The 13623-nt window shown below is 39.8% G+C and overlaps 1 long non-coding RNA gene across 1 annotated transcript; it reads left to right on the forward strand.

Moving 5' to 3' along the window:
• The first annotated feature begins 354 nt into the window (after positions 1-354).
• Positions 355-5914, forward strand: LOC118501000. Its single transcript, XR_004903572.1, has 3 exons — positions 355-365; positions 2495-2497; positions 5783-5914. It is a non-coding gene; the product is annotated as an uncharacterized LOC118501000 (long non-coding RNA).
• The last annotated feature ends 7709 nt before the right edge of the window (positions 5915-13623 follow it).

The following is a 13623-nucleotide window of genomic DNA, read 5'->3' on the forward strand; positions in this document are numbered from 1 at the left end:
AAGCTGGCATTTCCACGGTGCCCATGTCTGCTGAGAGGCAAAGACCATGGGTCAGGCAGCGTTAATACTTTATTTATGAGAGACTAGGCTTAGAGAGGCCTTAGCTCTCACAAATTTGTGACATTTCAAATTCACATCCTGGTCAGTATGAGCCCCTACTTCCCAACGGTACTTATAATAGAGCGCCTAGTGACTATTTGTGTTCTCCCAGGACACTAAAATATTTAAAGTTACACTGTGACTGATGTATCCATACTTAGGTCACAATGTATTTCTTGAGTAAATAAGTGAATGAGCGTTATGAGTTCACACCCTGACCAGCCTGGTTTTCTGATGACCAGCACTACTCATTGGCAAGAACTCTGGTGATCATGAACTGGGCCAACAATAAGAGGCCTCAAAGGAATGCAAGCTTTTACCTTAGTCTTATAGGTTCACACTCCTGCCCAAAGCTAACTTCACCACCACGCAAAAACTCTCTCTGGGAATACTAAAATAGTGATTCTCAATCTTTTATATTCTTGGGCACACCTTAATTTTAGAATTTGTATCTTCACTTGAAGCTTACTTTTTATTCACAGGTATTCTACTATTTCCTCACTCATCTCTTAGTACTCTGTCATTTTGATAGAACACTTATCTACAGTACTTCTTTCACTTGACAGAGATCCCTATGTTTCTGTAAATAAGCCATTTCCATGCTATAATACCCTCTTTTCCTAACTCACTTCAAGAAGGACTTGCTTCTACACAAGCTTGCACAAAGCCCCTCAGCTCAACATTCCATTTGTTAATATGTCAAAGTAATAATATGAATCCTTAGTTGTTTCTAAAGCAAATTTTATGCATCATTTAAAACATGATGGCCAGGCCCAGGTTGGGTCGATCAGTTGGTTCGAGTGTTGTCTGGATATGCCAATGTTGTGGGTTTGATCCCTGGTCAGGCACATACCAGAATCAACCAATGAGTGCATAAATAAGTAGAACAACAAACTGATGTGTCTCTGTGTCTCTCTCTCTGTCTCTCTCCCTATCTTAATCAATCAATAAAATAAAATTTGATGGCCAGCCCAGTGCGGAAATTTGTCTAAGCTCTATATAATGCAGCCTATCTGTTGCAAACCACATCCCTAAGAGAACTTTTTCCACCTGCACATTTCTTACCACCAAGGAACATCACTTCAGCATGGCCCTTTTGAACTCAGGAGCTTACCCCTTTCTCAGAGAAAAGTTGTAATGCCATAGCCACAGGTGATCTCAGAATAGGGAGTTTCTAGTTTTCCAACCCAGCAAATTATTTCAAGAAACACTGTTGTTATAAATATGGCCATTTATTCTGGCATTATTTTATAACCTGCTAAATTTGTTTTTTGGAAAGAAAGTGTTGAAGAAAAGAACCACAGAAAGTCACCTAGTCTCAGGCACCACAGAAAGGCCTAGTAATTAGTAGGCATGAAATAGATGGGGAGAGATGTCTGGAAGCCCCTAGGACAGGTATTCTGATCCTCTCTTGTATGTCCTTTCCATATGTCATGATGGCCCCACTTTGGGTTCCACCCTCTTTTTTAAGGGCAAGTAAAGAAGTGAAAAGAAGCAAGGGGAGAGGAGAGAACTATCTGCAAAGGGGTGTCCATTAGGATATCAACTGATTCCTCAAAAGAAACTTTGCAGGCAAGGAGGGACTGGAAAGAAGTATTTGAAGGCATGAAAGGCAAAGACATACATCCAAGGTTACTCTATCCAGAAAAGCTTTCATTTAGAATGGAAGGGCAGATAAAGTGTTCCCAGATAAGGTCAAGTTAAAGGAGTTCATCATCACCAAGCCATTATTATATGAAACATTAAAGGAAATTATCTAAGAAAAAGAAGATAAAAAATGTGAACAGTAAAACAAACTCACAACCATCAACAAATGAACCTAAAAGAAAAGAAAAACAATGAAAACAAAAACTCAGCAAACAACTAGAATAGGAACAGAATCAGAGAAATGGAAATCCCATAGAGGGAGTTCAGTGGGGAGGAGGAAGGGAGGAATGGGGGGAAAAGGTACAAGGAAGAAACATAATTAGTAGGCATAAAATAAATGGGGAGAGATAAAAATGGTATAGGAAAGAGAGGACTCAAAGAACTCATATGTACAACCCATGGGGGGAGGATGCTGGAGGGTTGTGGGGGCAGAGGGGGAGACTGGGGGAAAAATTGGGAAAACTGCAAGAGCATAATCAATAAAAATACTTAAAAAATAATGGTAGACCTGTAAACTAAATAAAATAAAGTAACACAAAATAAAATAATAAACATGGTAGTATTTAAAAAAAAGAAGTGAAACATCAATTCAGCTAATACAATAAATCAGAAGGAAATGTCAGGGGATCCATTTGGAGTTTATTCCTTTCATTTTATAAAGTCCACACAAACATGGTGAGTTTTTCATCATTCAATGTGTGTGTGTGTCTGTATGTGCATGTGTGTGTGTGTGTAAGCAGTGGGGAAGGCAGTAGCTATGAATGGGTGTGTGCACACTGTGCTTAGCATTCAATTGTTTTTAATGAGAACTAATTTCACCTTTTTCTTTAAGAAAAAGAAAAAAAACTACAGATGCCATCAGTGTATCTAAATCCCAATCAGACTACATTAGCTGAATTTCTTAACCAATAATTAATCTTATATCCATATTCTCCATCCTTCTCACTCTTACTATCCATTCTACATTTTTTCTGTTGTGAAAATACTCAATTTTACAAAAGTAAAATTTAACAGAAGAGATGTGACAAGCAAGATGTAAGTGGCAAAAATGTTAAATAGGAGAAAAGAAGATGAACCTTTGTTTTATTTCCATAGAACTTTTTCCAAGTCTAATGCTTGGCATATTGAATGGTAAAAATGATGCAGTCACTTGCCTACCAGTATTTGATAAATGAACAAATGATATATTATGGAGTACCTTGAGCATGGAAAGTTTTATTTTGGCACAAGGAACTAAAGTCAGTGCTGAAGAATTAAGAATTGGATAACCCAGATGTGAAGAGTGACATGAATAAAGACACAGAAGAGAGAGTGAACTTGACTCACTAGTGGAAGAGTGTTGTGTGCTGGTCAACCTGTCAATAACCAATGAGGTGTCTGGACCCACCCTTGTGGTTCTTATTATGATTGCAAGATGCCTTCAGCAATAACCATCAGGAAAATTTGGGGGGCTGAGAAAGGTTTACTACTCACAGATGCTGGAAGTCACGGAGGTAGTGAGAGAGTGAGCCTGGAGTTCTGCTTTTATTGGGGTTAAGGGTTGGCAAGGGTTTACTCTTTATTGGTGCATTTAACACATGAGAAGAATTTAAAGTATAGGAACAGAAAAAAATACCCCAAGTGGCCCAAGTAGTCAGTTACTGAAATCAAGCAAGATCTCCAAAACAAAGGAGGCTGTTGAGGGGAGGTGAGTAGCAGGGACAGGGGTGGAGGGTGGGACTGGGCTAGATGGTGTATATAGTGTGTGTGGGGGGGGGTGTCTGGCTGGCTCTTTATCTAGTCTTGTGGCTGGAAAGTGTTTATTTGAGATAGCCATCTTCAAAGTGAATGCCTTGGCAATCAAAGCCTTGGATCAGTCACTTGCATTACAAAAAACAAAGAAACAAACAAAAATAAAACACAAAGAACTGTCAGGGTTTACACTATAATTAGTAGATTAGTCCAGGGGCAGAAATAGGGATAATCTTAAAACTTTTCTCCAGTCAATTTCATCTCAGTGGTACAGTCTTTTCTGGTAAGAAAAAATAACAATCTTTTCTACTTTTATTTTCCCACCTCAATATTTCTAGTGCATGATTCAGGTCCTCTGGGTTCTTGGTGTCTTTCAATTATATACAGGTTACAATGCAATGTGAATAAATAAAAGGAAAATCTAGAAAGACACATTTATCACAGCTCAGCTAAAAGTCCTATTTATTGGGGAGAAAAGCTATTTCATTAAAAGAGTTTCATTGATTATTGGGAAAATGTGGATAACTTGAGAATGCTGTAGCTGGATAAGTTGGAGATGCTTGGTGATCAGTTACACTTTCTGATGGCAAGAAACTTTCTCATAGGAAAATGTCATCTAAAATGTTATCATGTAGAACTTGGTAATAAAAACAAAAAACTAATAGAGACTTTAATGGAATACCAAAGAGTCAGGGAAATAAATGTCACCAGTTTGCTGAAAATAAGATCTCTTCTGGCATCTATCATTTAATTTGGTTTTGCTTCAATCCTAAGCCTTTAAAGAATGAAAAGCCTCTAGTTACAATCTCTAAGTGTATTTAGGAAGGCACCATCTTGAGTAATTGCCTACTATACAACCAGTAGTATTTGTGTTTCCAAGGAGTCATAGCTTCCAGAGAAACTTTGGTGACACATTCATTTCCTTGATCAGTTTGTGTTCACTGGGCACTTACAGGCACACCTGGTTTGATTGTGCTTCACTTCATTTTGTATTGCAGATACTGTGCTTTTTAAAAATTAAAGGTTTGGGCAGCCCTACATTGAACAAGTCTATCGACACCATTTTTCCAACAGCATTTGCTCACTTTGTGTCTCTGTGTCGTATCTTGGTAATCTGTGTAATAATTTCAAGTTTTTCATAATTATTTGTCATGGTGGTCTGTGACTAGTGATCTTTGGTACTACTATTGTAATTGTTCTGGGTGCCACAAACTGCGCCCATACAAGATGGTGAACTTAATTAGTATGTACTTCTGTATACTATGTTCTAATTCTGACTGCTCTACCAAGCAGCTGTTCCCCCGCCTCTCTCTCTCTCCTCAGACCTCTCTGTTCCCTGAGATACAACAGTATTGAAATTAGGCCAATTAATGACTCTACAAGGGCCTCCAGGTGTTAAAGTGAAAGGAAGAATAGCATATTTCTAGTTGAAATTAAAAGCTAGAAATCATTAAGCTTAGTGAGAAAGGCATATCAAAATCCATGATGGTCAGAAAGCATGTGCCAGTTAGCCAAGTCTGAATGTAAAAGAAGAGTTCCTGAAGGACGTTAAAAACACTACTCCAATGAACACAGGAATAATAAAAAAGTGAAACAGCCTTACTGATGACATGGAGAAAGTCTTAGTGATTTGGACAGAAGATGAAACAATCTATAACATTTCCTTAAGCTAAAGCCTAATCCAGAGCAAGGCCCTAACCCTCTTCTATTCTCTGAGGGCTGAGAGAGGTGAGGAAGCTATAGAAGGGAAGCTGGAAGCTAGCAGAGGTTGGTTCATGAGGTTCAGCAAGGAAAGAAAGCTGTCTCTATAACATAAAAGTGCAAATGTGAAGCAGCAAGTGCTGATGTAGAAGCTGCAACATGTTTTTCAGAAGATCTAGTTAAGAGAATTAATGAAGGTGGTTACACTAAACAACAGATTTTCAGTGTAGATCAAACAGCCTTATATTAAAAGAAGATGTCATCTAGGACTTTAATACTTAGAGAGAAATCAATCCCTGGCTTCAGATATTCAAAGAACAGGATGATTCTGTTACTAGAATCTGATGCAGCTGCTGACTTAAAGTTGAAGCTAGTGTTCAACTGCCATTCTGAAAACCCTTGGGCCCCTAAGAAGATGCTACATTTACTCTGCCTGTGCTGTGTAAATGGACAACAAAGTCTGGATGACAGCACATCCATTTACAGCATGGTTTTCTGAATATTTTAAGCCAACTGTTGAGCCCCATTGCTCAGAAAAAAAAAGATTCCTTTCTAAATATTACTGGTCATTGATAATGTACCTAGTCACCCAAGGGGTCTTCAGGAGATGTACAATAAGGTGAATGTTGGTTTAATGTCTGCTAACACAACATCCATTCTGCAGCCCACGAATCAAGGACTAATTTGGACTTTCAAGTCCTGCTACTTAAGAAATACATTTTGTAAGGCTATAGCTCTCATGTGACAAAACTGAAGGTCCTCGTCATTCTGATTTGTTTTGTGATCACTGCATCAGAAATTAGTTTTCTCTCTTCTCTCTGCACATTTCACAGAACTTAGCATTTCCCCTTAGCAGTCATTAACCTCAGAGGCAGCAGAAGATTAATAGCCCAGGTCTCATGTAGGAGACCATTCTGCGTGGCATGGGCCCAGCTCCCACTCAGATATGCACAGGACCCACACCTATGGATAGGTTCTCCCATGGGGAATCAGGCCTGCAATGTACCTAGGCCGCTTTGAGTCTTGCTCTTGCTAAAAATTCCCCTCACCCTGAATTGAGGACATTTACTGCAAAGTAACTTCCTAAAATTCATGCTAAACTTTCCAAGGATGAGGGTAACTGGTTCATCCACTTTTGCCTTTTCATTTGCAAATATCCCTCTTCTGTGATGTAATTAGCAGCATTGGCTCCTTTGTTTTCTGTAAAAGGTAACCACCTGAAGCCAACCTGTGCATAGTAAATGAGGACCATCATGTAATAGGCAGAGAGAGAAATAAAGGCCTCTCAGGTGGATGCTGAGGCTTTTGCTCCCCTTGAGAGAAAAGCCATGCTGTCCCTTTTCCTCCACTGGACTTGGTAGTCCATGTGAATGTCTCATTTCATCCATAATGATGCAGACACTGCGGGACGGTGTCTGCATCAGTCTCACAGGGTTGAGCCTCCGGCAGACTAAACCTAACATCTTGACTAAGTTATGTTTCAGCTCCTGAGCCCTAAGGCAAAACAACTCCCTCAGCAAACTCTTCATGAAACCAAAGAAACACTAGAGCTGACCCAGAACAGTCCTCAAAACCTGAAGAAATGAATTACTACCCTTCCCTTCCCTTCAACCAATCAGCTCCTAACATGACCCCCCAACCTCTAATCCAAAATGTCTTCTGATTTTGCCCTATATTACCTGTTAGTTACCTGCTATCAGAGAGCATGGTGTTTAGAGCCAAAGTCTCACCCCAGCTTTGATTGATATCAACCCTAATGAATTCCTTTCTCAACTGTAAACTCCTGATCATTCATCTTCTTTTAACCAGCATTCACAGGTGGGTAGACTCACATATTGGGGTTTGATAGTATTGATAGAAGGTCCTCTGATGGTTCTGGGCAAAGTAAACTAAAAACCTTCTAGGAAGGATATACCATTCTAAATGTCATTGAGAACACCTGTGATTCATAGGAAGAGGTAAAAATATCAATATTAACAGGAATTTGAGGGGGAAATGTCAACCCTCATGGATGACTTGGAGAGATTCAAGACCTCAGTGGAGGAAGTAACTTGCAGATGTGGTAGAAATAGAAAGAGAGCCAGAATGAGAGGTGGAGCCTGAAGATGTGACTGAATTGCATAATCCCATGATATAACTTAATCATGTGAGGACTTGTTCCTCATGGATGAGCAAAGAAAGTGTTTATTTGAGATGGAATCTACTCCTGTCAAGATTGTTGGAATGACAATAAAAAATTACAATATTGCATAAATTTAATTGATAAAAGGTTTGAGAGGATTGACTCCAGTTTGGAAAGAAGGTTTACTATGGCTAAAATGCCATCAAATATCATGTGCTACAAAGAAAAATCATTCATGAAAGAAAAAGTCAACCAACATGGCAAACTTAATTGTTGCCTTATTTTAGGAATTTGCCACAGACACCCCAACATCTAGCAACCTCCCCCCAAGGAGGTCAGCAACCATCAACATTGAAGCAAGACCATTTCCCAGCAAAAAGATTGTAACTCTCTGAAGGCTCAGGTGATTGTCAGCTTTTTTAACAATAATGAATTTTAAATCATGGTATGCACAATTTTAGACATAATGCTATTGCATACTTAATATACTGTAGTATAATATGCACATAGCTTTTATAGACACTGGGAAACCCCAAAATATGTGTGTCTCACTCTGTGGTGATGGTCTGGAACCAAACCAACAATATCTGCAAGACATGCTTGTGCTGTGTTGTGAGCATGGTGGGTCTCCGAGAGCCTGAGGAACAGCTACAGTGACCATGAGGAGGCCAAGTGAGGCTCAAGTGTCCACACTCTTGACTGTTGTCGGAGACCTTCAGACCTGACACTGAGTTTTGAGTACTATTCCTTTTCAATACATTTCCAGGTATTCATGCTATTGTCAGATGTTTTCTCTCCCAGAGCATCTACTGGGCACCTTGGAACCACCCTAAACTGTTCTTCCTTTCTTATATTTGCCTTTATAGCACACATTTTATAGGGAAACAAATCTTTTTAAGCCTTCTTCAGAAGACACTATTGCATTAGTTTTTGCTCTCTGTCCGACATTCACAACCTTGGCCTGTGCCTTTGGTTTTTCTGACCTGGACCATAATTATCCCTAATGGGTCTCTATGTCCTCAGCACCTTCTTCTGGGGAAAAAGTTGTATGTGTGTGTTTTCAGAGAATATTAATTTTACAACAAATACATTGGAGATATTGCCAATTTTCTCTGATCCTAGCATTCATTTATTTGCTCAATAAATTCTATGTTTAATTCCTGTGCTAGGCAGTAGAGCTATAATAGTGAGCTAGAAGTGATTCATTCCAATATAAATGATCCACACCAACTTAAAATTTATCCTACATTTAACTATGTAACATCTGAAAGTCTCCCGTCAGATGAAACCTACATCTGACAGGAGACTACATTCTGTCAGTCAGAAACCTACAAAATGTTTTCCTTACTCGAAATAAACTGTAAAACAAGTTTGGTCTGAATCTGCTGACCTTCGACCTATACCTAGTAAATTTCTTGATTATCCCTAAGCTTTGAGTATAGTATCTAGAGATTAAAAAAGTTAAATAACGTCACAAAATAATGTTAGGTTAATATATAATAATAATTATCATAATCATATATTATTAATGGGATAAAATATCTAATAGATCTATTGGTATAAAGAACAAATGTATGTATGCATATAAAATATCTAGAATGTCATAGATGTTCATAAAAGTTGACATGAAATACACTGACACATTTTTTTCTTCTTGTTAGAACTCATCAAAAAAAGTATTAAATATCCCAAATCAGTGTAATGCTATAGTGTTTCATCAATTACACTCTTTAAATATGTCTACCAGTAGTGTTCTTCATAAATATTTAAAGATTTTGAGATCATTAAAACTATTACAGAATTATCACATTTTTTATTAAAAAATTAAATAAGATTTTCACTCATTCTATTCTTTATCCATATGAATAAAGAGTATCCAAAACTGCTGTACCCCCTGCCTCCCATTCAGATCACCTCTGCAGCTTGTAGCAAATAAAGATGCTCACAAACAATGTACATAAATGCACTTGTACAAACTTCGAATGACTAGGACTAAGACTACAGCAAAATCTTTTTTATAGGTTTCAGACACAAGCATGAGATTATCTTTTTTTATTTTAAATATCAGGCACCCTGGCTGGTGTGTCTCAGTGGATTGAGCACCAGCCTATGAAACAAAAGGTCACAGGTTCAATTCCCAGTCAGGACACAGGCCTGGGTTGTGGGTCAGGTCCCTGGTAGGCAAACACACATTGATGTTTCTCTCTCTCTCTTTCTCCCTTTTTTCCTGATGCGTGCCTACCTGCCTGCAGTGAGCACAGAACGCTGTGGATAGTTCGTTGAAACACGAGAAAAACATACACAGAGACAACCAGGTCCTGTGGGGTAATAGGGACAGAATGGCCACCCTCTCTCAAGTGGGGAGAGCACCCCGTGTCCATACCCAAGCAGATTTTTTTGAGAAAACAGATTTAGTTTGTGGATTCACAGTCTGGCAGAAAAGATCAAAAGAAGTAGGTGACTTACAAAGGTGCAGACAGAACCCCTGCTGTGACTGGGCAAATCTTGGAGTTTTAACATATGTCTCAAAGGGCTAGGTTCATTTCCTGCTTGTGCCTTCATATTCTAATTTAATAACATCCTCCAGCAAACAGATCTCACAGGATCTTGCATATTCTATGTCCCAGGCCTGATTACCCCGGGGGTCCGCCGTTTCTGGTCTGGGCTGCACTGCCCCTGCAATTTTCACAGGCCTGAGTCAACAGAGCAGACAAAGGCAGCCAGGAGACTTGGATTTCTCACTTCTAAGAACAAGGACTCAGGCTTAGACAAAGCCAAGGGGGCAGGGGTTGATGTCCATCATCCCTTCATTTCCACAGCTACGAGTCTCTTCCCAGAAGCCTCCACATGATCATGCCTGTCTTAGGCGTTTTCCTCCATGGGAAATCTTACCCATCATTGGCTAACTGATCAAGCTAGGAGGTTTCGGCACAGAACAGGCAGCGTTCATGCCAAGGAAATAAGTTTTGTCTCCTTCAGTGGCTCCAGGTCTGGATGTCTTTCACTCAGCCTAAGTCACGGAGGGTTACAGCTTCCTGAGATCAGGCAGGGCGGCCCCCAACACCTTCCACTTGTTCTAAAAATAAATAAAGTTTTTCTTTTTTTAAGATAGAGGCTTTCTCTTAAAAAATAAAACAAAAAAACAGTGAGTTTATTTTACAGACTTCTTTTGACAATGTTGGATTCTGCTTCCAGCAAGTTACCCATATTAGAGAAGGCTCACAGTAAAGCCTACTATTCTATGGTCTGTGTTTCTCTGAAATGCCATAGTCACCCCGCACCCATGTGTCCTGAATGTTCCTCATGCCCTCTAGCATGTACTTGTTCATCCATTAAAGTTATTTTGACAAATAAAGATCAAATATCTTGGGTATTTTGACACTCTGAGTGTCACATGTGGTGATGCCTGTCTTCCTGGCAGTGGCCTTCCCGCAATCCCATTCCCAAAATGTCACGCTGTTCAGCAGATGGCATTCAACAGGCATGGATCATATCTTACAAGGACTGCAGCTACCAGGAAACGTAGGTAGAAATGCTCTAACACTTGTGTTGGTCTGCAGGTGTCTGTCATAGCCTGGCAGCCGTGGCCAGAATCCAAAAATAAAACAAGAGGGCATGTTGCCATCTTAGCAGATGGACATCCAGAAAAGTAGCCAAGAGCTTCTGTAACAAGCAACATGGACACTGCAGCAGAACAGGTTATGCAGCCAATAACATTCAATTGACTCTTTATCTGTCGCTTAGAAACCTCGGGTTCAGGAGCAATGTCCTTTCTAATTATGACTTCAGCTGGGAACACTTCCATCGTAAGAATCAAGATCTGTGACTGTCATGGGTAAGTGTCAGGTAGCAGCAGGAGGCCATCTGGATCTTTGAAGACAACAGAGCCAGCAATTAAGTCTGTACTTGAGATGAGAACTGCCTCTCCTACAGCTAAGTCAGCAAATGCAGTCCGGGTGTCAGAGCTGAGAGGTGGGGATTAAAGATAGATCGTGACATACTTGTGGTCTTTTCCCTGCTTTAACCCTGAGTAAGCAGAAAAATCAGGTGAGGCACAAAGTGGTCAAATGTAAATCCTTCCTGTAATGTCAGGCCAGATTGGGCTGGCCTGAGTCAGGGCTAGAAAAAATAGAAAAACAAGTGAGAGAAAACTGAACTCTGAAACAACATGTTAAAGAAACTGCAGTATTACTGTAAAGGATTATGAGGTTTAGACTCGGAGGTCAGATCATCCAGCCCTGGCTAGTAGCTCAGTTGGTTCGAGTGTAGTACCGATGTGCCAAGATTGTGGGTTTGATCCCTGGTCAGGACAAATACAAGAATTTAACAATGAATGAATAAGTAAGTGTAACAGTAAATTGATGTTTTTCTCGCCCCCTTCCTCTCTCTTTAAAATCAATAAATTAAAATTCTTTTAAAGATTATCTAGTTCTTTGTAAATATGATCAAGTTACTAAGCCTCATTTTTTCCAACCAGAAGATGTGAATAGTAGCATACTACCTATGGGTCAGACATAGGTATTAGAAGAGTTAACATGCATAAATGTGGGGTTGGGTAAAATTTCCTCTCTTTCCCCTCTTAGTTTTTCTGGCTGGCCAAACAAATAAAATGCCATGTGATAGATTAACAGGAGAAAATAACTGAGTTGTGTTACGTATGTACGTACAGGGGCTCCATAACAATGTAGGGCCTAAGGACAAATTGGGAAGTTGAGGCTTATATGTTCTATTGAGCTAAGAAGAAAGCAGAGTGCAGTGGGTTGTGATTTGGGACATCAAAGGGCAGGAAGGCAATTCACATGGAGATGAAATAGCAAATGCTTTTGGTGAAATATTTCACCAAAATGTGAAAAGATGAAAAGGACCATCTTTAACAATGGGACACAGGGAGGACTTTGATTAAACAAGCCTTGCTAGTTGCCTCCCTGTCTGCCACACTTAGTTCATATTAAGTCATAGTTATCTATGACAATAGGTCCCTTCCTAGAACAGTGCTCTGTCTAAATTCTTTTAGAAAGTTAGTGGGAGGTTCAAAGGTTTTTTCTGAGTCTTTTATGTCTTAAAAATAACCAGCTTAAAATAATCAATATCCCAAAAAGGTATTTTTGGGTGGTAAACTCTGGCTCCCTTCAAGTGCCTGGCACATAGGAAACATCACATTAATTTTAGCTCACATTATTATATGTGAAGGTAAGGCTATCTCTGAGGAACTTAAGCTGAATTGTGTTTAACCTTCATAAAAAATATATCCTTGGTATCAAGCTGGTCAATTTTATCCCCCTCAGCCTCTTACAAGTTATTATACTGAATTTTCTCAACAGAACTGCTTTTATCAGATAGAAACTGTCACTGTACAGCACAAACCAACCCCCACATACTCCTAGCCTCTGCAAACCAAGACAACTAAAAAACAGGACAAGAATCAGTCCTCAGTCTATTGCTTGTTTGATTATATAAACTTTTTGGGTCTACCTCCATGGCTTCAGCTATTTCTTATGGAACAACATAAAGTCCAAACCACTCATCAAAGTCTAGACCTATTTATTCAGTGATATATTAGCTATCCCTCCTTGGATGTCACATTATCCCTTCAAACTGTGTGTTCCTAATTGAAATGTTCGTGTACACTCCCAATCCCACCCCCGGAAATCTGATGTTGTTTATATTCCTGTATCCCTTCGTTAGCATAGGTAGGTAGCTAGATATTAGTAAAGAGAGCAAAGGGAATTAGACGTTGAGTTTAACAAACTGGGAAGGTTGGACCAGTTTGTTTCACCAGGAAGCTACAGTTTCACACCCCAGGGAATCATAGCATTGCCCCACCAAGGATTAACATTCCTCCTTTCCCTTCCTCCAGTACTGGATTGTTCAGGGGGAGCAGAGGGAGATAAGCACACATGCAATAGAAGTCAAAATGGCACAGGGGGAGGTGCTTGACCATAGATAGATGCCTGTCAGTCTAACCTGGGTAAAGGGATCGGTTGTCTAGGGGGTGAACACGTCAGAAACCCATGAAAGCTTGGGAAGTTGGTTGGTTATTTTGAGAAAGCTCCTGGTCATAACCCCAGGGGAACAAAGAAGCTCTCTCTCTTTCTCACTTGGTGACCCAAGCTCACCCCATGTGCTCACACATTCTCTCTCTACATTCATGTGGTACATAAGCACAGCAGGGAATGCAAGCTTGGGGAGCTGGATATTAAGAAATGCTGAACTGGACTTGCCTCAACAGAGCACAGGAACTCGGGACACTGGCCTTTGTTTTGGCCTTGCTGAAGACACAGTTAGACTTTTTCCATGGCAGGACAGAGGGAGATGGGAAACTG

This window comes from Phyllostomus discolor, chromosome 6, assembly GCF_004126475.2.
Source record: "Phyllostomus discolor isolate MPI-MPIP mPhyDis1 chromosome 6, mPhyDis1.pri.v3, whole genome shotgun sequence".
In the NCBI taxonomy this organism is placed as follows: domain Eukaryota; kingdom Metazoa; phylum Chordata; class Mammalia; order Chiroptera; family Phyllostomidae; genus Phyllostomus; species Phyllostomus discolor.